Here is a 27,232-nt window from a genome sequence, read left to right as displayed (position 1 = left end):
GTTTTGGATTCTTTCTAGCCTTATCTCATACTATTTCTCTCTGAATTGTTACCACAATTCCGGAAGGAAAGACAGTTTATCTTAGGGGGAAGGAAAGGAAGGCCATAGTTGTCAATAGTCCTAGAAGGCATTAGCCACTTTCTCTTTCTCTGGCTGTTTGTAGGCTTTAGATAAAAACAGACCTTTTGACTTGTTTAACAAATGGTTAAATTGTGTGTGTTTGAAGAAAGGGGAAAGCAAGAAGGGAATATGTGTCTTTTTGCAACTCTGGAGAGTTAGGCTACATGGGTGATTTCCTTTAAGGGTCTATGTTTTGAATTTCTCTAAGTTGTATGTGTTCCAGCAAGTCTTGCATTTTATCTTTTGAGTACTTCACTATTGTCCTAGAGACACCTGTGACCTCTGATCTTGAATGTCCCTGGTGATAGGACTTGGCACAGACTGTACTTTCCAAGCACATTTTGCTGCTTATTATTCACTAATATAGTTCAACAGTAAACCCTTAATAGTTTTAGGAGTAGTAATAATAGTAATAGTAATTTATGATGTTATCAATATATGATGTAGAGATATAAATACAAAAATATGAGTGATGAAGGGATAGGACTTCATAAACAGATGAAAAAGCTATTAAACATACCAAATACAAGTTTTATCTTCATCCCATTTTTCCTAGGATCAACTCTGAGTCTTAAGACTTAAATAAGAGTAGAAAACTAATGTGAATAATTTTATTAAGCAGGTGATTTCACCCTCTTGTATAGACTGTTAATGAAGAAATATTTCATTGCTCTGCTCTTGGCAGAGTTTTCTAGACAGAAACAAAAAGAGTTTTCTAGAGTTCTGGAAAATTTAAGATCTCTAAAATTAATGTCATTCTACTATGTGGAGCTTCTGTTTTTCTTTTAGAACAAATGTGAGGAATTCAGAGAAACAAAGGAAGATTTGTTACATGGGGAAAACGGATGCAAAAATAAATAAGAACAACCATGAAAACAATATGCATCTCATGATTATAACAATGGAAATGAAAGCATTACTAAAATAAATTGAACGTGCAATAATTGAAGAGCCAATTAAAGTCTAAGAGAACAGATAATAAAATACTTTTGCCTTCTTATAGCAGAAAGGTAGGTGACTACTTGGGATAGAATCCATTGTCAAATGTGATTACTGTCTCAATGTTTTGCTCCTTTTATTTGTTTGTGTTTTGTTTTGTTTTGCTTTTTGGTCTCAATGGAGGCTTTAGTTTATAATTGGGAGAAAGATGAAGTAACTTAAATTTGTTTAAAAGGTGTTGAAAATTATTATTAAAAATCTAATAAGAAGCATTGCTTTCAAAAGCAGTTAATTTGTGGGGGTTCACTTTGAGTCTTCCTTAGATGAGCTTCCTAGATGGGAAAGGTAAGAGAAAATGTTCCTATCTGGTTTTTATCCTGCTTAATAATCTTTATTTCTACTTCAGATGGAGATGATCATGATTTAATATGTATTAAAATTAAATGACATTTATATAGCACTTTTAAAAACATCAAGAAATTTTATATATATATGTTTATTATATTTGAACCTCACAACTACCATGTGAGGTAAGTATCACACATATTATACCTATTCTATGGATGAAGAAATTGAATTAAAGATCAGTTAAATGACTTGCTCAAGTTGACAAAGCTGGTAAATGTCAGAGGCAAGATTCACAACTGGATTTTTCTGCTTTTACCCCAGCATGCTTTCAAGGATATGCCTCCTCCTACTTCTAATATGTATCTCTTAAATAGGAAAAGGTTAGAAGTGATTTTTAAGTGTTGGCTAATTACTCAGAATAGTATAGCTACTGGTTTACCCATAGAGATCTTCAAGTTGAGGCATAACTGTCTTGATAAGTTATTTGTATTGTCATATTTTCATCATATTTTTATGCATCAATAACAACATTTATCCCAACCCACCCATTTGCTTTATGAGCTAGATGTAATGTAATATATAGTTTACAGAAAGCAAATGGAGAAACAAGTATTCTCTCTTAATACAGAAATATTGCTTAGGAACATCTGTGAATTTACCATATTCAGCTGCTCCAGTTAGAACAATAATTCTTTTAACAGTCTAACACCTGTCTCTTATTCTATGTGAGATAAATTGTTAACTTCTTTTAATTCCCAATCCCTTCTCTATCATTTACACGGTTTTATTTCTCTGATGCCCATTTACATGGTCTATTACATTAATTCTTTCATTTAATCTTGAGAACCCCTAAAATTATTAGAAAGCTAATTGCCCAGGAATGGGAGGGTTTTTCTCCATTACAGCATAACTTAGTTAAATGAAATAGTTTGTCTTGGCTTCTTGCTGACACTAGAGAAAATACAAAGGATTCTCTAAAATGAAGAGTTCAATTACTTTCACAGTGCTAATCATCTATCATTATAGAAAAAAACATGAATTCTACATCCTCAAACCATTGCCCAACACACACAGCGGTAGTAACAGAGGCATTACAAGCTCTTGACACCATGGTTCAATGTAGCATGCAGGTAATAACTGAAGAATAAAGTAATTGGATTTACTTGACTATGTCCTTTATTACTTGTTATCAATAATGAACTGTGTTCTATAACTTTCTATTTCTTGACAAGATTTTCTCAGAATTGACATGTGATAGATTTTTCTTGATCTCAGAGATATTTTACAATGTTTTCCATCATATGTAACCTTACCATAGGCAAAAGCATAATTGCCTTTCAATAAAAACAGAATATGAAATTAGTAGGCAACCACTTCCCGAAGAAACTTTCCCACTGCAATAGAACCTCCTTTGTTACAAAGAAGTATAGTAAAGTAAAATGATAAACATGACTCATTTAACATCTGGAATTCATCATCTGTCTAATGAGATGTAGGAACCATCCCTCATGATAAGACCACTGAGGTGACAATTGACCATTGAAATGATCAGAATTTAATCTTTTAGCATTATTATAGCATTATCATTATCATTGTGCAAATTTTTCCTTTTTTTCTGATTTTGACCTATATCAGTTCACATAAGTCTTCCCAAATTTTTGTGAATTCTTTTTTTTTTTTTTAATGATTTCTTATGGCACAAAAATATATCTTTACTAATTTTGTAATACTAGTTTGTTCAATCATTTCTTAATCAAAATACTTTGTAGTTCTTGTTTTTATACACAAAACTATTATAAATTTTGTTGTTTCTCAGGACCACCTCCCATTAACAAACATTTATTTTCTCTCTCTTTTGCCTCTCTGCTCATTGAGGGTCATGATAGGATGGGGGATTGGTAATACAAACTCCTATAAAAATATTCATAGTTAAGTAAAACAAATGTTATATTGGATTTGTTAAAAAAAAATCTTTAAGGATATAGGTAGTATGCATCATCATCTATCTTCTGATTATTGTTGATCATTATGTTGATTAGACCATTATGTTGATTTCAAAGCTGTTTTTCTTCACAATATTATTGTTATTATTTAAATTGTTCTAATTTTACTCTGCATCATATCATATAGTTCCTCCTAGGTTTCTCTGAAATGATCCATTTCTATTGGCTCAAATTATTAGCCATTCTCTAGTAGATGGGCACTTCCTTATTTCCTAGTTTTTTCTACTATAAAAATGTGCTACACTAAATATATTTAAATACAAATGTGGGCTTTTTTCTCTTTCTTTGATCTCCTTGAAGCACAAGCCTAGTAGTATTGGGATTATATCAAAAGGTATGAATAATTTATTGATTTTTTGGCAATTTTTCTTTTCCAGAATGACTGGACCAATTTATAACCTCACAATTATACATCAGGATGCCTCTTAAATTGCCAGTCTGATGAACACGAAGTAGAAACTGAGTTGCTTTAGTTTGTATTTCTCTAATTATTAGTGATTTGAGTACTTTATCATATGATTATACATAGTTTGGATTTCTTCCCTTTCTAACCTCCTATTCAAATCTTTTGACCATTTTTTCATTAGAAAATGGCTATATCTATATATCTGCTACATTTATTCTGTCTTTGGGGCATATGGCTAATAATGGTTTCTTTGAAGCAAAGTGTATTTATAACTTTTCCAGTATAACCTCTATTATTTTTCAGTACAAAAATGACAGTGTATTGCCCTGTCTTTCCACAGTTCTACCAACATTTACCTTTTTTATCCTTTATAATTTTTGCTAATCCAATGCATCTGAGATGAGATCTCAGATGCTTTTAAATTGAAATTTGTCTTATTATTCATGATGTGGGAAATTCTTTCATGTAACTACTGACATTCTTCCTTTGAAAACTACCCAATCATTCTAAGAGTACGCAACAATGACATTGCTAGAAATTTTATAAATAGATGAAATTGTAGCAACTATCACCATTTCTCCAACAAAATATTTTCTATGCATTAAATTGGAGTCTTGGCATTTTGCATTTGGGATTTCCTACTGTATTCCTAGTATGCCATCTGCTGAAGTGGAAATAACAATTAAGGAACAAAGATGAGCAGAATATAACTAAGAAAATAGTAGACACAATTTTGAAAGTGTAGAAGAATAAGATAAATAAAAGAAAGATGCCAAAATATATCAAATAAGGCAAGATTCTAAGAAATTAGGGAAAAAATCTCAGATGCTATTACTCTTTAAAAAAGTTGTTTCAGAGGATACCAATAACTACTAACCTATACTACCTTTCTCATCTTCATAAAACATCTATGGGAATGACTTATATAGGTATAAACAATGTCCTTGATAAAGAAAACACTAATTCACTAATTATACTCTATATAATCCATCACAAAAGATTTGCTGTAAAATTCTACTTTGTTTATTATTTTTATATTAAAATTAAGTAAATTTATTTCACAAAGTCATGATTAGTTAATTTTCTTAATGGATTCTTTTGAGTTAATAAATCTATGAAAATCCATATTACTTGATCACTGAATCCACTCTCTCATTTGATCTAGGATATTGGGAATATTGCCACAATTTTAGGACATTGATGGTTTGACAGAAGGCTATGAATCAGCTCATCCAAATCTTACCTGAGGTATGAATTTCTTTTACAAATTCCTGACATGTATTCATGCAGCCTTTATGAGATAGCCTTCAGGGCCAGAAATCTCATTAACTTCCAAGAAAACCTGTTCCTGTTTTGAAACTTTAGTTGTCAAGAAATGTTCTTCCTAATAATTAGCCAAAATTTGTCTCTTCATAACTTCACTACATCGATCTGAGTTCTAACCTTTAGGGCTAAGGAAAAAATAAGAACAATGAATGCTTCTTTGTTATAACCCTTAAAATAAGGCAACACGCTTCTTCCTCTTCCTAAGTCTTTTCTTCAAGCTAAACACCTCTAGTTTTTTTTTTTTTTTTTTTAATTTCTATGCCTAGCACAAAGTAGGTGCTTAATATTGATTGATTGATTGATTATGACAGTTCAATTTTCTTTACTCTTTTTGTTATCTTGCTCAGGATTTGTTCTAGCTTGTTAATACACCTTATGAAATGTGGTGCTCAGAGGCAGATGTAATTACTTAGATAGGACTTTTCATAGGAACACCATGAATCTGAAGTGAAACATAAGGTCAAATTTGTTTTGGATTCTGTAGTTTGTGGTTTACCCTTTTCTTTTAAGATCCATACTTATCGCTTTCATATGAATGTGTAATTTTCAAAGGGCAAATGTGAGCAAAAAAGACACTATGCAACATCTAATATATTTAGATTGTTAAAAATCTACATTATTCCATTTTCTCTTACATATTCGGTTAAAACTATTTCTCTCCAGTTTTTGAAGAAGGAATTGCATCTGAAGGAAAATGGTGTTTATTTTATGGCAGGAAAATGGTTATTTCAGCGCACCAGCTAATTATATCAAAAACTGAATTAAAAAGATTTTATCAATCAAAGCTTTAGTCAAAAAGTCAATAACTGTTGTTTTGTATTTCTCACGTGTAAAATGTCCTAAACTTTTTTTTGTATTCTATGTGTTATATTTTTTGGAACTTGAACTTTTCTACTGTTATTGGATTTTTATTTCCAATGAAGAATAATTTCTAATACATTTTTTTAATGTCAGGAAGGGTGGTCCTGTCATCTCAGAAAACTTACATGGACAAATGCCGTTTATATTTATAGAGACTAGGCTTATAAATATCAAATGTTTTAAATGACATAACTTCATAATGACATAGCTTTTAATGACATGCTTAAGTTCAAGACAGAATTAATCCTATTTTATGATAGTGTCATTGGTCTTATATTTCTTTTCTTGGCATATAAATTAATAATTTGTAAAAGTTTAAGTTTAGAAAAATTTTCTGTTAATGGGTTCTGTATTTTTATCCCAGTCACTAGAAAAGTCAGAAGTATGGCTTTATTTTGAGAAACTTGATTCTTAGTAGGAAATTCCCTCCCTAAAGTTACTGACCCTTTTATATGCCCCTTAATTAGTCCTGAGCCTCTGTTAGCATAAAAATATCATACACATAGCCAAGTCTTTATGTATTATTAGATTTAAGGTTTTTTTTTCTATTTAATGCATGATGTAATGGAAAACATAATGGTCTTATTCAGAAGATCCAAGTTCATATCACAGCTCTGTTATTTATCAGCTTTGTGATGCAGGGTAAACTCATTTACCTTTTTTAAGGTTCTATTTCATCATCTGTCATATGGAGATAACAACATTTGAATTACTCATTTCCGAGTTCACTTGTTAGGAAATGTCTTTCTAACTATTGTAGGCTAGAGATAATGAAGTAACATAAAACTCTTTGCAAATCTTAAAGCATTGTACAAATGCTGGCTATCAGAAATACTTAATCTGAGATTTCTTTAGTATAGGGAATGGCCAAATGAGGAAATATTCTAAAATATTCTCTATGTTTTCAAGTTGGCACTATTCCTATAATTAATAGTGATAATGTTACCTAAGACAGTGAAAGGTTAAGTCCTTTGTCCAATCACTGTTACAACTAATATATATCAGCAGCAGGACTTGACCTTCAGGTCTTTCATGCTTAGCAGCTCTGGACTGGAGTCAAGAAGACTCATCTTCCTGAATTCAAAACTAGCCTCAGAAATTTACTGACTGTACAAACTTGGGAAAGTCACTTAATTCTGTTTGCCTCGGTTTCTATATCTATAAATAAGCTAAGGAAGAAAATGATTAGCCACTCTAGGATCTTTGCCATGAAAACCTCAAATGGGGTCATGAAGACTTGGATACAACCAAAAAATAACTGAATTGCAAGAAAATAAATTTCTGTACTTGAGTCAGCTACTCCACACTGCCTTCTTTAACCTTTGAAGTAGTATATAAATGTGATAATTCTTTTTTTTTCTCAATAGTATTTTTTCCAATTACATGTAAATTTCAACAGTCGTTTTTGTAAGATTTTGATTTCCAAATTTTTTTCCCTTCCTCCTTTCCCTCCCCTCTCTCTCTTCTCCAGCACAACAAGCAATTAGATATAGATTATGCATGTACAATCATTTTAAGCATTTTTCCATATTAGTCATGTTGTGAAAGAAAAATTAGAACAAAAGGGAAAAACCATGAGAATGAAAAAACAAACAATAGCAACAAAAAGGTGAAAATAAAAAGGTGAAAATAGTACTTTAATCTGCATTCAGTCTTCATACTTGTTTCTTTGGATGCAGATGTCATTTTTCACATGATTCATTTTTAAAGATATCATCACATAGTACAACAGAGTTCTTAATTGTTGTCATATTCAACAACTTTTTTTCCTAGAGTATGTAAAAAAAAGAGAGAATCATCCTAATGCAGGAGACAGAGGGCTGGCTTTGAAGTTCAGAAGACATATATCCCAGCCCCCATCTTTTTTTATATGCTAGCTGGATGACCATGAACAAGCCATATTAGCATGCACCAAGATTTGTCTGGTAGGCCTTCAGATCCTGGGATGAGAATTACAATTGATTTTTCCCTTGAGGGAATTTCCCTGCCAGATTTAGGTTTGTTATGATGTTAAGTTGGCTTCAGGGCAACATTTAGTAGTTATTGATATTCTTTTGAGTGCCCTGCTGAGCAGTGATATAGCTTATGAATTTTTTTTCTTTTGTCTAGGTATCATTCCCTATCCAAGACAGCTTGAAAATGATTTGTTAATGCTTTCAAAAATACATTTCTTTTAGTATAAATGTTCTCTGTATGTACTTAGCTTGGTGTAGTCACTCACTTTTTTGATCTTTTTAAATGTTTTGAAGGTCCAAATGTGGTGGCTTTTCTGTCATTGATAAAAAAAAATCAACAAATGAAGTGTTCTGAGATATGTTGCATTTTCTATTTATTTGTTGTCCTCTTGCCAATTTTCTCTGTATGTGCACTTATGTTTATCTAGGTTAGTAAGACCTGTTACCAATAATAACTAACATTTATACAGCACTTTAAATATTACAAAATGCTTTCTTCCCAATAATTCTATAAGATAGGTGGTCCAAGTCTTATCATATCCATTTGAAAGATGAGGAAATTGAGACTCAAGGATATAGAGTCAGTCAGTCAGGTAGCACTCATTAAGTACCCAGTATATTTCAGGCATTGAATTGGAGATCTACAGAGCCATTGTGCTGATATCATTGTTATAGACCTGTGAAACAGTATACCAGCACTAGGCCAAGAAACTGAATCACTTCCATTTGAATTGTTTTAGGAAGACCCTGAAGATCAACTGGCAAGATAAGGTACCAGATGCTGAGGTTATTTCTTGAGCTAAACGGCAGAGAATTCTAACTCTACTGCAGAGTGCAACCCCAATGGACTGGCCATGTTTTCAAATGTCAAATGTTCATTGCCCTAAAAGACTAGTTGATGAAGAACTTACACAAGGCAAGTTCTCACATAGAGATCAGAAGTGATATAAGGACACTCTCAAGATCTCTCTGAAGAACTTTGCAATTGATTTTAAAACATGGGAAACACTGACAAAGAAGCATGTCAGGTCTACATCAAAGAAAGCATTGTACCTTATGAGCAAAGTAGAATAGTAAAAGCACAAAGAAAATGAGCAAAAGGTTGGCCAAATTATTTTGTCACATTAATCCCAACTTCTATGGGACAGGCAAAAAGGAGATCCAGTGTTTTCTTAGATTGTAATTTGGTTCAAAAGGATCAGTTCTAAAAGGAACAAGACCAAAAGAAGTTGTAACTTTACAAATGACATGTAGTAAGAAGTTCAGGATTCTGGAACAGATTCTTTGACTCAAAATCCACTGCTTCTCTCCCCCCCCTACCCCCAGCCAATGAAGAATTTTGCTTTGGTCAAGAGGGCAAAAAGATGCACAATGATAAAGAAACTATAAGTATTGCAAGGCAAAAACCAAGTTGATTAATAAAAATGGAATCATGATGAGACTAGTAAAAGAAAGCAAGAAAAATCATAAACCTTATAGACAACCTCCCCCCCCCCAAAAAAAAAAACAACAAAAAAACAGAAGCTAAAGCTGTGTATAGCAAGACTTAGACCAAAACAGAACTCAGAAGACAAAGGCCATGTTTTTTTTAAATGTCAGGCAAGAAGAGGAAGTCAAGATATCCCATGAAGAGGCAATTTGAGCTGCTAAGCAGAAGCAGTTTGACTTGTTTTTTAAGCCAGAAAAGACAGGTCTGCCTCTAGCTTCTCATTCTGCTTCCCTTGGTGCAGCTGGGCTTGAATTATTTACACAACAGTCATGGAGAGGTTAAGTCACTCATCTAGATACTCTCTTTATCTGCTTAGGAAAGTATTAAAGTCAGAAGCCTCACTATTTCCAAATATTTGCTTTTATATTCTAATGGCACTTAAACGGAAGTTTCATATATTAAAAACCCAATTATTTGTTAGTGAGTTATTTTCACACCTTTACTTATCTCTAACACCAGCTTTATAAAACTGACAGTTTTGAAAGTAAAAAAGGATGTTTGAAGAAAAACATCCTAAATTACCAGTTGAATGTAGACACAACCTTAAAAATGACTTTAAAAGGAAGAGCAGGTAAAGAATACAAAATGTTATTAAGAAAAGAAATAAAAGAGGGATAATAAAACAAGGTGAGAATAATGGCTAAGAGGCTGTCAGATGAGAACAGGCTAAGAAGATTACCACCTACTATTTGGGGATATGATCAAGTTATGTGTTACAGAGGGAAAAGTTGAATTTACAGGTAAGAGATGGATTCAAATACAGTCTCTTATGCTTACTCAGTGTTCCTCACACAGAACATAGTCTTTTGACACATGGTATTTTCATTTATTGTCCCACATTCCTGGAATACCCTCCCTCTTCATTTGGGACTTTTGGCTTCCCTGACAGGCTTCAAGTTTTCGTTAAAACCCTACTTTCTATAAGAAGATTTTCCCAGAGCTCCTTAATTCTACCCTCAATTTATCCCTGTTTACATCTTATTTGTACATAGCTGTCTGCATATTGTCTTCTCTATTGTACTGTGAGCTACTGAAAAGCAGAAACAATTTTTCCCTCTTTCCTTGTGTTCTCTGCACTTAGCACAAGGCCTTGGCATATTGGTTGTTCTCCTTTCAAAACCTACTAGCAGGTCTGTCAGGTAAAAAACAGAGATTAAAGAAGAGTAAACTTTTTAGATTTTTTCTTGTAATGTAATTTTAAATATTTTGAATGTTTGTTTCAATTTTTAGAATTTTTTGGGTCTTAGTTGGGGATTGATAAGTGACAGAGCAAATAGAGTGTTAGAATTAGTGTCAGGGAATCCCGAGTTCAAATCCTATCTCAGTTTCCTCATTTGAGTTGGAGAAGGAAATGGGAAAGCACTTCAGTATTTTTGCCAAAAAAAACACAGATCACAAAGAGTCAAACCAACTGAAGCAGCTAAATGAACAACAACAAATGAAGTAGAGGCTGATTTGGGAGCAATTTATGAAAATCAGTATTGTAGACACAGATTTCTTTAATTTGGAAGATAATTTTAAAATTATTTAGTCTAAAGTGATAATTTTATAAATTAGAAAACTGAAGATCAATAGAAGTAAATAATTTACTGATGGTAAATCATTAGTTAGTCCTGAGATTGGAGACTTGATTTTCTGAATCTGAGCGTTTCCACTGCATCAGCTCCTACATTTATTAGATTTGTGCCTTGGGCAAATTACTTAACATTCTTGAACTTTAGATTCCTATTTTTTGAAGACTCAATCCTCTGAGACTCTTGAATATCTATTTAATTCATATTCTGCTATGATCTTGAAATAGTCTTGCCAATTATTTAGACCAGAATGCAGCTTAGATCAGTACTATGCTTTCCCCACAATGGATCTAATCTCACTCACTCAGGTAATTTAATTCTCTCCTTCCAATATGATTTATATTAACAAATTTAATCAAATTAAGTTTCACAGATAAAAATTTATGAGTGATTCCCTGGACTTAAAAGAATATTAGTTTGCAGAGATGTAAAAATTTAAAGTGCCATAATAAAAATAATTATCATCTTGAATGTGTGGATCCCTACACTCAAACTGATGATAATAGGCACCTTTCTTATAAATTTGTTCTCAGATCTTGGGACTTACTCTTCCATTAAGTAGAAAAGAAACTATTGAAGCTCCTGGAAATAAAGTATTTAATCTAGTTAACATTGCCTAGTGGAAAAATTCGTGAAAAATATTTCCATTAGAGAATTTTCTATTCAACTTGGGCCAGTATACATACTATTGTTGAGGTCAGGAACCGAATGTTGAGGTGTAGACCACATGTTGAGGTCTACATTTGGGGTACCTAAATGAAATTAGGGTTTAGTTAAGGTCTAGTGGCAGGTTTGGGGTACAGAGAGTCAAACAGAGTTCCCCTGCAACCCCCTTGGATTCGGCGCAAGAATACGGCGGTACATGAGGTCTAGAAGCATCACGGATTCCCAATAAAAGCATTTATTAGCCCAGAGAGCTAGATTAATAAAAGAGGTTTATTATTGAGTTTAGAAGTAGGAGATAGGTGAAAGTAGAGATAAAGAGGGCACTGGACAGAGGGTCCAGTGGACAGAGGGTCCTCACATGGCGACCATGTTTGGAATCTCTGCAAAGAGGGGTTCCCGGTGTGGTCCTTTTAAGGTGGAGACTTAGCTCGAGGGGCTTTGGGGTGTAGCCCCAAAGTTGGCTCAGATCCGGGTGGGGCTGGGATAGGTCCGGGACCTTCTATTGGAATTCAAAGGGACCAGGATTTGTGAGTCAAAGGGTAATTTACATTAGCTAGGAGGGTTGGGAATCAAAGATTGGAATCTTTCCGGCATCACTATCAAATATATGAAGTCTTATTTCATTAAGTGTGACTTATTTCCTTGGTAAGATGGTAGTCAAGTGCCAAACTGCCTGGATATAGGAATAGTTTAAGTGAAGAGGAAAAATATAAAAGAACTGGCTAGTGAGTTTTTTGAAATTTAGTCAATATCCAGGAAAGAAAGCTGGGATCCTAGAAAAGTCACATGACTTCATCAGAAAGAAATTGAACCTTACCAACTTTTATTTCCTTTTATGACAGGGTTACTAAACTGGTAGATCATTAAAATACTAATGATAGAATTTATGTAAATTTCTATCAAAACATTATTATGTCTCATCTTTTTTTTCATGTGTAGAAAAGATGGATTTGTATTACATACAAAGTATGTAAAGATGATTCAGAACTGGTTAAATGCCCGGAATAAAAGACTAAACATTAATTGTTCAATGTCATTTTTAAAGGAGATCTTGAGTGGAATGCACCAGGGATCTGGACCAGGCTTTGTGCCATTTGGCATTTTTTGTCAATGATTTGAATAAAGGCACAGATGGAGTGCTTATCAAATTTGCAGCTGACACAAATCTGGGAGGGAGAACTAAGGAGACCATCAGATACCAGAGAGATCTTTGAAGATATAGTGCTGCAAATATCAAAGATAAGTACTTAATTCAGGAAGTAATAAATACAAAAGCCTAGAGGAAATAAGATGAGACCAACCAGAGGGAATCACCCCACCCAAAATCATGATACTAGGTAGAATCTAGTTTTGGCACAAAAGTCCCAAGATGTAATCTTGAGTAATTAAAGAATACACCATCTAGGATAAAATATCATTGCAAACATAATTCTATAAGTCACAAGCAGAGATTCAAAAGAAAAAAAAAAAGGAAAATCAGATTTTTCACAATAGCTACATGAATAATCCCTCCCCCCCAGCCAAAAAAAGAAAAAGAAAAGATGTTCTTGAGGAAAGACTTGAAAGGGAAATATGTGACTTAAAAGAAAAAAAAAAAACTTTACTCAAGAAAAGTTGCAAGACTTTACCTGAAAACTAAAATAAAAAAAAAAAAAATGAATGAATGAATCTGGTTGGGGAAGACCTTCAGGGTTTCTGGCTAAATAGAAATGACTAGTATTTATATTCAATCTCAGTCAATCAGGATCCCAGATAATGAGCAAATGGGGCTTGACCTAGGATTTGTTGGTGGCAAATGAGAATCAGAGTGGTTTGGGTTTGAGGCCTAGTTCTTAAGGAAGAAATCTAGCCAGAAAACTCCAAGATATTTTGGGAGGGTTCAGAGGTGCAAAAAAGAAAACAAATGTTTTTAGGACATCTGTGGGTAAGGGTATGATACCCAATGTGGACAGAGGAAGAGAAGAAAGGAAGGAAGGAAGGAAGGAAGGAAGGAAGGAAGGAAGGAAGGAAGGAAGGAAGGAAGGAAAGAAGGAAGGAAGAGAAGGAAGGAGGAAGGAAGGAAGGAAGGGAGGGAAGGGAAGGGAAGGGAGAGAGGAAAAAAAAGGAAAGAAAGGAGGGAAGGAGAGAGGAAGGCGTTTTCCAACTGACCAATTGCAGGCCAGCTTTACTTATAGAGGTTGTTGTTTGTCCTTAGAGAATTGACCAAACAGAAACCAATGACTAACTTCATGAAATAAGAACAAAATTTAAATATATATATGTACATATATATATATATATATATTTAAAATAGAATTATAAAATATCTGATATTAAAAAAAAACAGACTACACAGGTAGAGTCAAGATGGCAGAGAGAAGCTAGGACATTGACTAAGATCTTCCCAGTATTCCTCAGGTTCAGTGCTAGATCAAACCTCTGATAGGATTCTGGAGTGACAGATCCCACAATAATTCAAAATTAAAAAAAAAAAATTCTAGCTTAAGATGTCTTGGAAAAACATCAGACAAATGAGACAATATCTGTCTTATTTAAGCAGGATGGAACTCAGCCCAGCATAGGCACAACATGGGGACTCTAGCTAGAGGCTCTTAACCAAAGTACAGAGCCTCAGTGTTAGCCCCTTTATCCTGGCATGGCCAGTGTTGCAGGAAGCCAGATATGAGAACTTCAATACAAGCACAGAAGGCAAATTGCAAGCCCCCAAATCCTGGAAGAATATGTAAAACTAGGCTAGGCCAAACCAGCATAGTAGGAAAGCTAGCTGCACAACTGGCCCTAACAGGAAAGTCACATACAAGTGCCCCTGCAAAAGAAGCTTGAGACAATCTCCCCTGTGTTCTAAGAGCAGAGCTCAACTTTTTAACATGAACAAAAAAAAGCAAAAAGAGCTTTGACCTTAGAAAGCTACTATGGCAACATATCTAGAAGATAGCAATGGCAAAATGCCTACATGTAAAGGGAGTTATGAATTGGTCTCAAGTGCAAAAGGTTCTCTTGAAAGAGCTCAAAAAAGATTTTAAAAATCAAGTAAGTGAGATAATGAGAGATATGCAGGAAAATTATGAAAAAACCCAACAGCTTAGAAAAAAGAAGCACAAAAATTTACTGAAGAAAAGAATTCCTTAAAAACTAATATTGATGAAATGGGAAAAAAAATTCATGGAAGAAAACAACTGTAAAAGTATAATTGGCTAAATGAAAAGGTGGTTTTAAAAAACTAACTGAAGAAAATAATTAATTAGAGTTACAATTGAACAATTGAAAGTGAATGATTCAATGAGACATCAAGAACCAGACAAACAAAATTTTAATAAATGAAAAAAATAGAAGAAAATGTAAAGTAACTTCATTGAAAAACAACCAACTTGGATAATAGATCCAGAAGCAATAATTTAAGAATTATTGGACTATATGAAAGCCATGATAAAAAAAAAAAAAGAGAGAGAGATTGTACAAAATCTTTAAAGAAATCATCTATGAAAACTGCCCTGAAATCTTTAGGATTTTACCAAATAGGGTTCTCAAAGAGATCCTCTAAATCAAAATTCAAGTACTATTCTAGTTAAGTTCCAGAATTATCAAATCAAAGAGAATATATACTGCAGACAGCTGGAATGAAATAATTTAAATAAATTTAAATATCAAAGAACCACAATCAGAATTGCGTAGGAACTACCAGTTTCTACATTAAAGGATTGGAGGGCCTGGAATATGATGATCTGGAAGGCAGAGGCGCTTGGACTACAAGCAAGAAACATTTATTCAGTAAAATTGAGCATTATCTTTCAGAGGGAAAGATGGACATTAACTGAAAGAGAAGATTTCAATCATTTCTAATGAAAAGAGAAAACAGAAAATTTGATCTTCTAATTTAAGATTCAAGAGAAGCATAAAAAGGTAAATAGAAAAGAAAAAAATATGATTTTTAAAAGTTAAACTCTTCATCTCTATATGAGAAGATGATATTTGTAACTCTTGAGAACTATCTTTGTCAGAACAGTTGGGGTATATACAGACAAAAAGTATTAATTTAAGTTGATTTTAATGTGATAATATAAAAAATAAATTATGGGATGGAAAAAGGATTGTACTGGGAGAAGAAGAAAGGGGAGGTAGAATGGATAAATTACATCACAAATGAAGAGGCACAAAAGACCTATTATAGGAGAGGGAAATAAGGTACGGGGGGGTGAACACCATTTGAATCTTAATTTCATTCAATTTGGCTCAAAAAGAGAATAACATACATACTTAGTTCGGTATTGAAATTTGTCTATTTGTCCCCTAAATTGCCCCCTAAAGGGAAGTAGGAGAGAAATTGTCCCCTAAAGGGAATAAGGAGAGAAAAGGGGAAAGAAATGGGGGAGGCTGATAGAAGTGAGGACAGAAGTAGAAGGAGAAAGGGGTAATAAAAGGGAGGCTAATAAACGGGATGACAAATGAGGGAGGTAGGGGTCAGAAGCAAAACATTGGTGAGGAAGAAAAGGATGAAAGGAAAAAAATATGAACAGGAAAAATTAAGAAGGAGAAAAACACAGATTTAATAATTAGTGAATGGGATGACCTTTCCCATACATTAGAAGCAGATAGCAGAGTAGATTAAAAGCCAGAATCATACAATTTGTTGGTTTATAAGAACACATTTAAAGCAGAGAGATACATACAGAATAAAGATAAAAGATGGGAGCTTCAGCAGAAGTAAAAAAAAAAAAGCAAAAAACAAAAATTGATTTAATTAAAAGAAATAAAGAAGGAAATAAGTTTAATTAAAAGAAATAAAGAAGGAAATTCTATCATAGTAAAAGGTTCCATAGATAATGAAGTAATATCAAAATAATTTTATATATATATATATATATATATATATATATATATATATATATATATACATATCATGTGGTATAGACTCAAAGTCTTAGAGGAAAAAGCAAGTTCATTGCAGGAAGAAATAGGCAGCAAAACTATCTAGTGGGAAACTCAACCTCCCTCTCTAAGAACTAGATACATGTAACCACAAAATAAACAAAAAGTTGAGGTGAATAGAATTAATAGATCTCTGGAGAAAACTAAATGGGGATAGAAATGAATATATATTTTTACTCAGTGGTATATGGTAACTACATGAAATTGGCCATATATCAGGGCATAAACATCTCACAGTAAAATGCAGAAAGACAGAAATATAAAATGTATCTTTTTCAGATCATGATGCAATAAAAATTATGGATTTAAAGGGCCATGGAAAAATAGATAAAAATTAATTGGAAACTCAACAATTTAATCCTAAAGAATGTGTCAACCAGCTCATCCAAGAGAATGACAATAATGAGGCAATATACCAAAATTTATGGGATGCAGCCAAAGCAATTCTTAGGAGGAAACTTAACTGAGAAAGAAGAGATCAATGAATTGGGCATGCAACTAAAAAAAAGCTAAAACAAATTAAAAATTCCAATTAAATAGCAAATAGATATTTTGAAAACAAAGAAGATATTAATAAAAATCAAAGTAAGAAAACATTTGAACTAATAAATAAGAGTAAGACAACACTTTATTTAATTTGATCAGAAAAAAGGAAAGAAAAAATCAAATTACCAGTATCAAAAATGAAAAGGGTGAATCGACCACAAATGAAGAGAAAAGCAAAGCAATAATTAGGAGGTATTTTGTCTAATTGTTTGCCAATAAATATGACAATCTAAGGATTAATATTTATAAAAATATAATTTGCACGCATTGACAGAAGAGGAAATAAAATACGTAAATAGCCTCATTTTGGTAAAAGAAATTGAACAAGCTATCAATAAATTCCCTAAGAAAAAATCTCCAAGGCCAGATGGATTTACGAGTGAATTCTACCAAACATTTAAAATACAATTTATTGCAATCTTTCATAAACTATGAGAAAAAATGGGCAAAGAAGTAGTCCTGCTAAATTCTTTCTATAACACAGATATGGTGCTGATATCTCAACCAGGAAGAGGTAAAACAGAGAAATAAAATTGTAGATCAATTTCCATAATTAATATTGATGCAAATGTCCATAATTAATATTGATTGAAAAGAGATCATAGCAATTTATCATCACGCTGACATACTATGACCAAGTAAGATTTATACCAGGAATAAAGGTCTAGTTCAATATCAGGAGAACAATTAACATAATTGACCATATCAATAACAAAACTAACAGAAAGCACATTTATCTCAATAAATGCAGAAAAAGCATTTGGCAAAATACAGCATGCATTCCTAATAAAAACTGGTGGAGAGCATAGGAATAAATGGAGTTTTCCTTAAAATAATAAGTAGCATTTATCTAAAATTATTAGCAAGAAGTTATGTAATGGGTATAAGCTAGAAACAATCCCAATAAAGTCAGGGATGAAATAAGTATGCCTATTATTACCTCAATTACTTAATACTATACTAAAATGTTAGCTTTAGCAATAAAAGAAAAAAAAGAAATTGAAGGAATTAGAGTAAGTAATGAGGAAACAAAATTATCACTCCTTCCAGATGATAAAATAGTTTCTTTAGAGCATCCTAGAGAATAAACTAAAAAAAAAACTACTTGAAACAATGAACTTTATCAAAATTGCTTGATATAAAACAAGCCCACACAAATCATTGTCATTTCTATATATTACAAACAAAGGTTAGTATCAAGAGATAGAAGGAGAAATCCCATTTAAAATAACTTAGACAATATAAAATATTTGGGAGTCTACCTGTCACGATAAAGCCAGACACTATGTGAACACAATTACAAAACACTTTCCACAGAAATAAAGTCAGATCTAAACAATTGGAAAAATATCAATTGCTCATAGGCAGGATGAACTAATATAATAAAAATAATAATTCTACCTAAATTAATTTACTTATTCAGTGCCAAAACACACTACCAAAAATGTGCTTTATAAAGCTAAAAAAATAGCAAAGTTCATCTGGAAGAAGTAAAGGGCCCAAATATCAAGAGAATTAATGAAAAAAATGCAAAGGAAGCTTGCTTAGCTGTACCAGACCTAGAAGTATATTATAAAGTAGCAGTCATCAAAAACATTTGGTACTGACTAAGAAACAGAGTGTTGGATTAATGTAATAGGTTAGGTACACAAGACATGTGACTATGCTAATCTAGTATTTGGTAGACCCCAAAACTCCAACTTCTGGGGTAAGAACTCATTATTTGACAAAAAATTTCTTGGAAAATTGGAAAATGGTGTGACATAAATTAGGCATAGACCAACATCTCACACCAAAGAAGATAACATTGAAATGCGTTTAAGATTAGGCATAAAGGGTGATAATATAAACAAATTAGGAGGATAAAGAATAGTCCACCCATCAGATCTTTGGAGAAGGGAGGGATGTATGGCCAAAAAAAACCTAGAGAACATTAAGAAATGCAAAATGGATAACTTCAATTACAGCAAATTAAAGTTTTTGCACAAACAAAACCAATACATCCAATATTAGAAATGAAGCAGAAAACTGGGAAGTGATTTTTTACAGCCAATGTTTCTGATATAGGCTTCATTTCTGATATACATACATACATACATACATACATATATATATGTATGTCTATATATATATGTAGTTATATATGACTGAAATTTATAAGAATACAACCCATTCCTCAATTGATAGTCAAAGTATGAAGACAATTTTCAGACAATGAAATTCAAGTCATTTCTAGTCATATGAAAAATGCTCTAAGTGTTGAATAGAGAATTGCAAATTAAGATAACTCTTCATACCTCTCAGATTGTTTAAGATTACGGGAAAAGATAATGACAACTGTTGGAGGAGTTGTGGAAAAACTGGAAAACTAATGCATTGTAGATGGAGTTATGAACTGATGCAACCATTCTGGAAAGCAATCTGGAATTATGCCCAAAAGGCTATAAAACTGCAAACCCTTTGATCGAGCAGTGTCACTACTGGGTCTATATCCCACAGAAATCAGAAAAGGGGGGGAAAGGTCCCACATTTGCAAAAATGTTTGTGGCAGCTCTTTTTGAGGTAGCAAGGAACTAAAAACTGAATGGATGCCTATCAGTTGTGGAATGGCTGAATAAATTATGGTATATAAATGTAATGGAATGTTATGTTCTATAAGATATGATGAACAGGCTGATTTCAGAAATGCCTAGCAAGACTTAACATGAAATGATTCTGAATGAAGTGAGCAGAACCAGGAGAACATTTCTACAGTGACAGCAAGATTATATGATGATCAAATATGATAGTTCTTCTCAGCAATGTGATGATCCAAGACAATTCCAATAGTCTTGGGATAAAAAATGCTATCCACATCTAGAGAGAGAATTATAGAGACTGAATGTGGATATTTTCGTGTTTGTTTGTTTCTTTGTTTGATTTTTTTCATGTATTTTTTTCTCCCTTTTTGAATTTTTCATTTACAAAATGACAAATATCCAAATAAGTTTTAAAATATTATGCATGTATAATTTATATCAGATTGCTTGCTGTTTTGGGGATGAGGGAGGCAAGTGGGAAGGAGAAAAATATTTGGAACACAAAATCTTATTAAAATGAATGTTGAAAACTATCTTTACATATATATGGAAAAATAAAATACTATCAAGGCAAAAAATAAAAATAACAGCTGAAAAACACTATTGTCTGTCTAAAAGAGATAACTTAAAAATCATTTGATTATCTGAAAACTGATTAAAAAATCCTGTAAACTATATTTCAAAAAAAATTAGAAATGAAAAATATGTACACCTATTAGAACCAGAATGTTCCAGAACCAGAAAAATATGTACACCAGAATTAGAACCAGTGAAATATAGAATCCAGCAATCATTTCTTGAAATGAGCCCTCAAAGCAGAAGTCACAGGAATATGTTATCTAAAATGCAGAATTTACACATCATATAAAAATACTACAAATATCTCAAAAGACACAGTTCAAATACCATTAAGTATGGTAAGATTCACACAAGATTTTGCAGTTATTACTAAAATCCAGGGCAATGTTTGGAATATAGTATTCTAAAAGGCAAAAGATAAGGTTTATAACTAAGAATAACTTGCCCAGAAAAATTTTTAAAAGTACTGTTCTTCTGGACCCTTGAAAAATTTTATTGTCTGTCATTTTGAATTTTTAAATTTGACTAGTTTTAATTTTTTTTTAAATTTTTTCTGTAGGAGATCTGTAAAATTGGTGTCTTGTTTTCTCTGTTTGGAAAAATATTATGCATCATTTCTTGCACTATGGTGGAAAACCTAGGATCCTTAAGTTGTCTCTGCATCCAGTCTTTGACATCAATGTCTTTTGTTTCTAGAGAGATCATGCTTTTTAAAATGATATTGCTTTTTATTTCCTTATTTTCCTAGATTGTCCTTCACTTCTGTGCAATTGTATTCACAATGAGTTGTTTTCTCTTTTGTTTTTCTGAAGACCTGCTACCATGGATTGAAGTTTTGCTGTTCTGCCAATTATTTCTGCTGTGCAGGCCACAAATTTTGCTTTCATGAGTCTTATTTTTCTCTTAAGACACTGTGTTAACTCCCTGCTATCTTTGCATGATCTCTTGGGAATCCAAAGAATCCTCCTCTTCATTACATATTGATTTGTTTTCCTTTGTCTTAAAATTAAGAAATGTTTGACCTTATCTTTTTTTCTATCTTCCCTATTGATTTATATGATTTTGCTTAGGGGATTTAAACTGAATTTTATTCCTCTCCCCCCCCACCCCCCTTATATTCCCCTGTCATTGATTCCTTTCTCTCTGATAGTGAATCCCCTGAGGGTTGTACTTAAAGTTGATTTAGGCTTCTCCCATGCTGAAGAATTAACATTATATTAGGCTCAGTTCCTACCTTAGTTGACTTCAGAGGGGACAGAACTGAGTACATGCTATTCACTTTTTCTTCAAAACTGGTTGATATCCTTTTCCTCAGTTTCTTTTATTCTTAATTCTCTGGTTGAGCACTGATGATTCACATGTTGGTTTGTTTTTTTTTTTTACTATTTCCACCTTTGGAGAAGGTGTTCTAAAGAATGGTAGGATAAGTATAAGGGTAGAGTTTGTTGGAACAGCAGTAAGTAAAATTGTAGAATAGATCCTAAATCAAAGACCAAAAGACCAGAGGTTGGTGGGAAAGGTAGTCCTAATGTTGAGGTCAGGAACCGAATGTTGAGGTGTAGACCATGTGTTGAGGTCTACATTTGGGTACCTAAATGAAATTAGGGTTTAGTTGAGGTCTAGTGGCAGGTTTGGGGTACAGAGAATCAAACAGAGTTCCCCTGCAACCCCCTTGGATTTGGCACAAGGATACGGCGGTATATGAGTGGCGCAGAATTCCCAATAAAAGCATTTATTGGCCCAGAGAGCTAGATTAATAAAAGAGGTTTATTACTGAGTTTAGAAGTAGGAGATAGGTGAAGGTAGAGATAAGGAGGGCACTGGACAGAGGGTCCAGTGGACAGAGGGTCCTCACATGGCAACCATGTTTGGAATCTCTGCAAAGAGGGGTTCCCGGTGTGGTCCTTTTAAGGTGGAGACTTAGCTCGAGGGGCTTTGGGGTGTAGCCCCAAAGTTGGCTCAGATGCGGGTGGGGCTGGGACAGGTCCAGACCTTCTATTGGAATTCAAAGGGACCAGGATTTGTGAGTCAAAGGGTAATTTACATTAGCTAGGGGGGGGTTGGGAATCAAAGATTGGAATCTTTCCCGCATCACTAATTGAGTGATGGTGAAGAAAGATTACTTTTCTCTGTTGTTAATTCATTAAGTAATTATCTCATTGGACTTAGTGTCTTTATTTGTGGAAATAGCTGTGATTATCTTACCTCCTGTGCATGATTTTTTAGTGGGGGGAATTTTGAAATTTAGATGATTGGAGAAAATGTCTTATTGTCCATGTTGTCCATGTCTTATTGTCAAAATGGACCATGAAAGAGAGCACTCTTAAGCATTTCTGATTAAAAATAAGAACTAAGCAGAAACTTTGAAATGCAAATACAGGAGTAAAGAGAAACTTAAACAATAAATTTATTTGCTAAATTAGAAGGGACTGTCTGAAAATGTATTATAGCATTCTAGTCTGTGTGTGCATAGAGTGATGGTGGTGTTATGAATGGATGGGAATGAACTAGTATTTCAACAGAATCTTAAAGCCTTAAACTGGTATTGAAGAAGCTAAAGAAAAGTTGAGCCTTTCCTGGGGTATTTGAGAAGGGAAAAAGAAGAGAAGGTAAATAATAGAATATAATAGTGTGGAAAAGAGTAAAAAGAAAAAGCTTCTACATCTCATGTTTGGGTTTACTGAGACTATATCAGCATGGACATAGGAATGTGAGGAGTGAGCATCAGCTGACTCCCTACTCATGAAATGGACAGAGAGTTGAATACACATACAGAGTTGAAGTACATTACATTTCATTACATTACATAAATAAATTAAGCTCAAGAAAGAAACAAAGAGCAGGGATAGAGAGATAAAGATAAGAAGGAAGATAATGTAGCCAGAAAAACACCAGCAAAACAAAGTTCTTGATTGTAAAGACAAAATTCAAAGGAAAGAGTAAAAACAAAAAGAACTAGAATCAAAGAGCTGGTTTAGATTGCCTCTTAGACAATTGGTGAATGCCTGAATAAATTGCCTACAAATATAATAGAATATTATCATACCCTAAGAAATGAAAAAAGAGATTATTTCAAAGAATACTGAATAGTATGAACTGACAACAATGAAGTAACCAGAACTAGAACATTATTCAATGGTAATAGTATTATTAAAAATCAAAATGAAAAAAACAATTTAAAAACAGATCATTAATTAATAAAGACTCCAGAAAACCAGTGTTATTGCCTATGGAGGTATAATGGATTCAAGATGTAGAGACATGTTTTTGGATATGGCACTATACAGATTAATTTTGCTTTGATTGTAGTTATTTGTTAGAACTTTTCTTACTCTTGGTTAAGCATTGTGTGTGTGTGTGTGTGTGTGTGTGTGTGTGTGTATGTATATGGGAGAGTAATATTGTAGTATTTTTTTAAATGCCCAAAAGAAAACAAAAGGAAATTCAAAAGGAAGCACAAACAGGACACTTTTGAACGCTACATGTAGAAATTACAGAGTTTTAAAAAGTAAGCATATGTAAAAAAGAGATGAGAGTTTTAGGATTCTTTTGTGTACTTGTGTTTTCCTATGTTTATGGGAAAGCTGTACTTTTGGAATCAAAAATAGAATAGTAATAAAAGGAGTATCAAGGCATTCTGTAATAAAGACATATGCTTTATACTTTGCCCTATATTTATCATACATAGAATTTTGAATTTAGTTCTGGGTAGCATAATTTAAGAATAACTTTAAAGTAAGAAAATGTCCATAGGAGGGAAAGCAGGATGCTAAGGGATTCTAAGATAATGTCACGAAAATACCATTTAAAGGAACTGGGAATGTTTAACTTTGAAAAGACTAAAAGAGAGGTGACCATTTTCTTCATATATGAAAGGACAAAAAAATCTATTTGACTTTGGGGAGAGGGTGTAGGATCAAAAGTAATGGTAGAAGTAAAGGAGGTATGAGGAAAAATAGTTATTGCTAATCAAAAGTAGAATGGACTGATTAAGAAAATGGTGGATTCCCTCTTACTGCAAATGTTCCAACAAAAGCTAGATGACTACTTATAGAGCATGCTGTGGAGGACAGTTATTTTAAGGTATGAATTAGATGGTCACTGGTCCTGTGAATTTCTTTTGTTAGAGGGCTAAGAAAATGCTTTTAAAAACAGATCCTTGATTATTATATTTTTTCATGTAGAGAATTTTCCCTGAGTTTATGTGCACTTTCTGATAATTTATTTCCCCATGACACTGCCCAAGTTCTTGGCATCTAGATGCTTGGTTAATTTCTACCACAGGTTCTAGCAGATTCCATGATTTATGAAATTCTGACTAATTCAGATTTTCAGTAACTTCACTGTTTTTAATGCCTAGCTTGTCTGTTATAGGGATTCCTAGCTGTTATCCTCTGAAGCAGTGGGAGGACTTCTAAGAGCTACCCTTACCATATCCTAGGGCAAGGGTCCTCAAACTACGGCCTGCGGGTCAGATGCGGCAGCTGAGGACATTTATCCCCCTCACCCAGGGCTATGAAGTTTCTTTATTTAAAGGCCCACAAAACAAAGATTTTGTTTTTGCTATAGTCTGGCCCTCCAACAGTCTGAGGGACAGTGAACTGGCCCCTTATTTAAAAAGTTTGAGAGCCCCTTTTGTGGATTATTCTACACAAACAAAAAGAAGACAGTTTGGTTAGAATAGTGCTTTTTAAAGATTTTCCACTTGCAACCCCTTTTCACCTGAGAAATTTTTACACAATCCCAGGCATAAAGGTATATAAAATAGATATAAAAATCAAACAGTTACTGATAATAAATTATATTTTTATAACCCCCATATTCAGTTTGCAACCTCATATGGGATCACAACTCTCAGTTTAAGAATCTTTGGATTAGATCATAGAATGGGGGAAGTAGTGGAATGTATAAAGAGGCCAGAAATCTACATTGAGACCAGGCTGTAAATGACAGATGCCAAATAAAGGAGTCAGTGTACTTTATTGAAAAGGGGAATAACTTGTTCAGACTTGTGCTTAAGGAAAATCATTTTTGCAATTGTTGTGAGGATAAATAAGTGTAGAATGATCTAGATGAGAGGTTAGGAGGCTTGCATTCATCTTAAGTAAGAAGTGATAAGAACTTGAATTGAGATTGTGATGTGTATATCATGAGAAGGGGACAATGTGAGAGATGTGCCCTAAATTAAGTTTATACCTGGGTAAGTAGTGAGAAGGGGATAATGTGTGAGTTGTAGCACTGAGATTAAGAAAAGGAAGCACAGATAACAGTGGTACAGAAATGATACAAATAGGTAATGTGGGTTAGGGCTCATTAAGAGTATTCTTGTAAATGGTTTTGCCTCCTCTGTGTGCATTGCCTAGTGGAAAGTCTTACATTTTAACTTTTTGGAATTTGTTTTTAAAAGTAGATCAGGAAAGGAAGGAGGAAAGAAAAAGATGAACCAGTGATAGAATCCAGAAAACCACAAAAAAAGTAGCAAAGATGCTTTACATTTTAGGGATCCTACAATATTAGTAAAGTACATTTACCTTCTGGATACCTATCTTTATTCCTCGTTGACCATATATAAACTTTAAGAACTTAGAGGCCGCCTCTGTTGGACAGATCACTTAGCAAAGCCTTGGTATTTTCAGTCATGACAATACTGGCCACACTAACTGGTTACATGACAAAGAATCAATTGAGTAGATAAGGCTACAGTATGAATGTGGAGGTCTTGAAGGATTAAGTTTATAAAACTTTGCCAAAATGGTGAAAAAAAAAAATGACCTAATTCTCTTTCTGCTGCTTCCATTAGAACTGAAATGTGATATATATATATATATATATATATATAAGGGTACTTCCTTGGGAAATACCTTATATTTTTTGAGTGTAATGGGGAAGTAGAATGTCCTTTTTTTTTTTTTTGGGTGGACCTTATTCCAACTCATCCAGCAGATCTGAGAGCAGGGGCATGGGATTTTTGATCTAAGATCATAATGAACTCAGTATCCAAGCAAGCATAGCATATCTTACATTACTTATTTTTAATGATATAAGAAAGACAGATTTTTACTGGTCCACAGTGGTTGTGGGTAATTTGCAGGGTACTTCCTTGGGAAATACCTTATATTTTTTGAGTGTAATGGGGAAGTAGAATGTCCTTTTTTTCTGTGCTAATCTCATAATGTTGGTCAATTAGTCAATAAATATTTATTAAAGACCTACTGTGTATCAGGCATTGTGCTAAACCCTGGGGATATAAAGAGAGTAAAAGTAAATCCTGTTCTTGAGGAGCTTACAGTCTAATTGGGGAGACAACATACAAATAAGTTTTATATAGGATGTAATCATGGAAGGCTTTTAGAATTAAAGGCTATTAGGAAGCCCAACACCAATGGGAGGAGCAAGAAGCTTTTTAAGTTGTCCCCTTGGTTATCAGCTTGTTTTACCAGAGAGCTAGTTTCAAAAGTCATTACTCTTAAAAGATTCAAGTGTACACAGGTTTTCTTGATGATCATAGTCAAAGGAAGAGAAGTAGAAGGTGGGGTAGAAGATAGAGTACTGGACTTAAGAGAGTCAGAAAGTTCAAAGTTTAAACTTAGACATTTAGTAGCTCTGTGTGACCCTGGGCAAATCAACCTCGAGATGTCTCATATAGTTCATCTGTAAAACGGGAATAATAATAGTACTTACTTCATAGGGTTGTTGTAAGGATCAAATGAGGTGATATGTATAAAACATTTTCAAATCTTAATTTGCTACTTAAATGCCAATTATAAGGGTCATAGCTCTGAGGCATGATCCAAATCCTACAGTCCTTTTCTCTTAGGCCAAAATATGTTTTAATCTTCTGGAGCCATGACTTCTTCTAGTATTCTTTCCATCATTTTATTTATCATTTTTATTTTTTTTTATTACTTTATTTTG

The sequence above is a fragment of the Sarcophilus harrisii genome, chromosome 3 (genome assembly GCF_902635505.1).
Source record: "Sarcophilus harrisii chromosome 3, mSarHar1.11, whole genome shotgun sequence".
NCBI lineage: Eukaryota > Metazoa > Chordata > Mammalia > Dasyuromorphia > Dasyuridae > Sarcophilus > Sarcophilus harrisii.
This window is presented reverse-complemented; position numbering follows the sequence as displayed.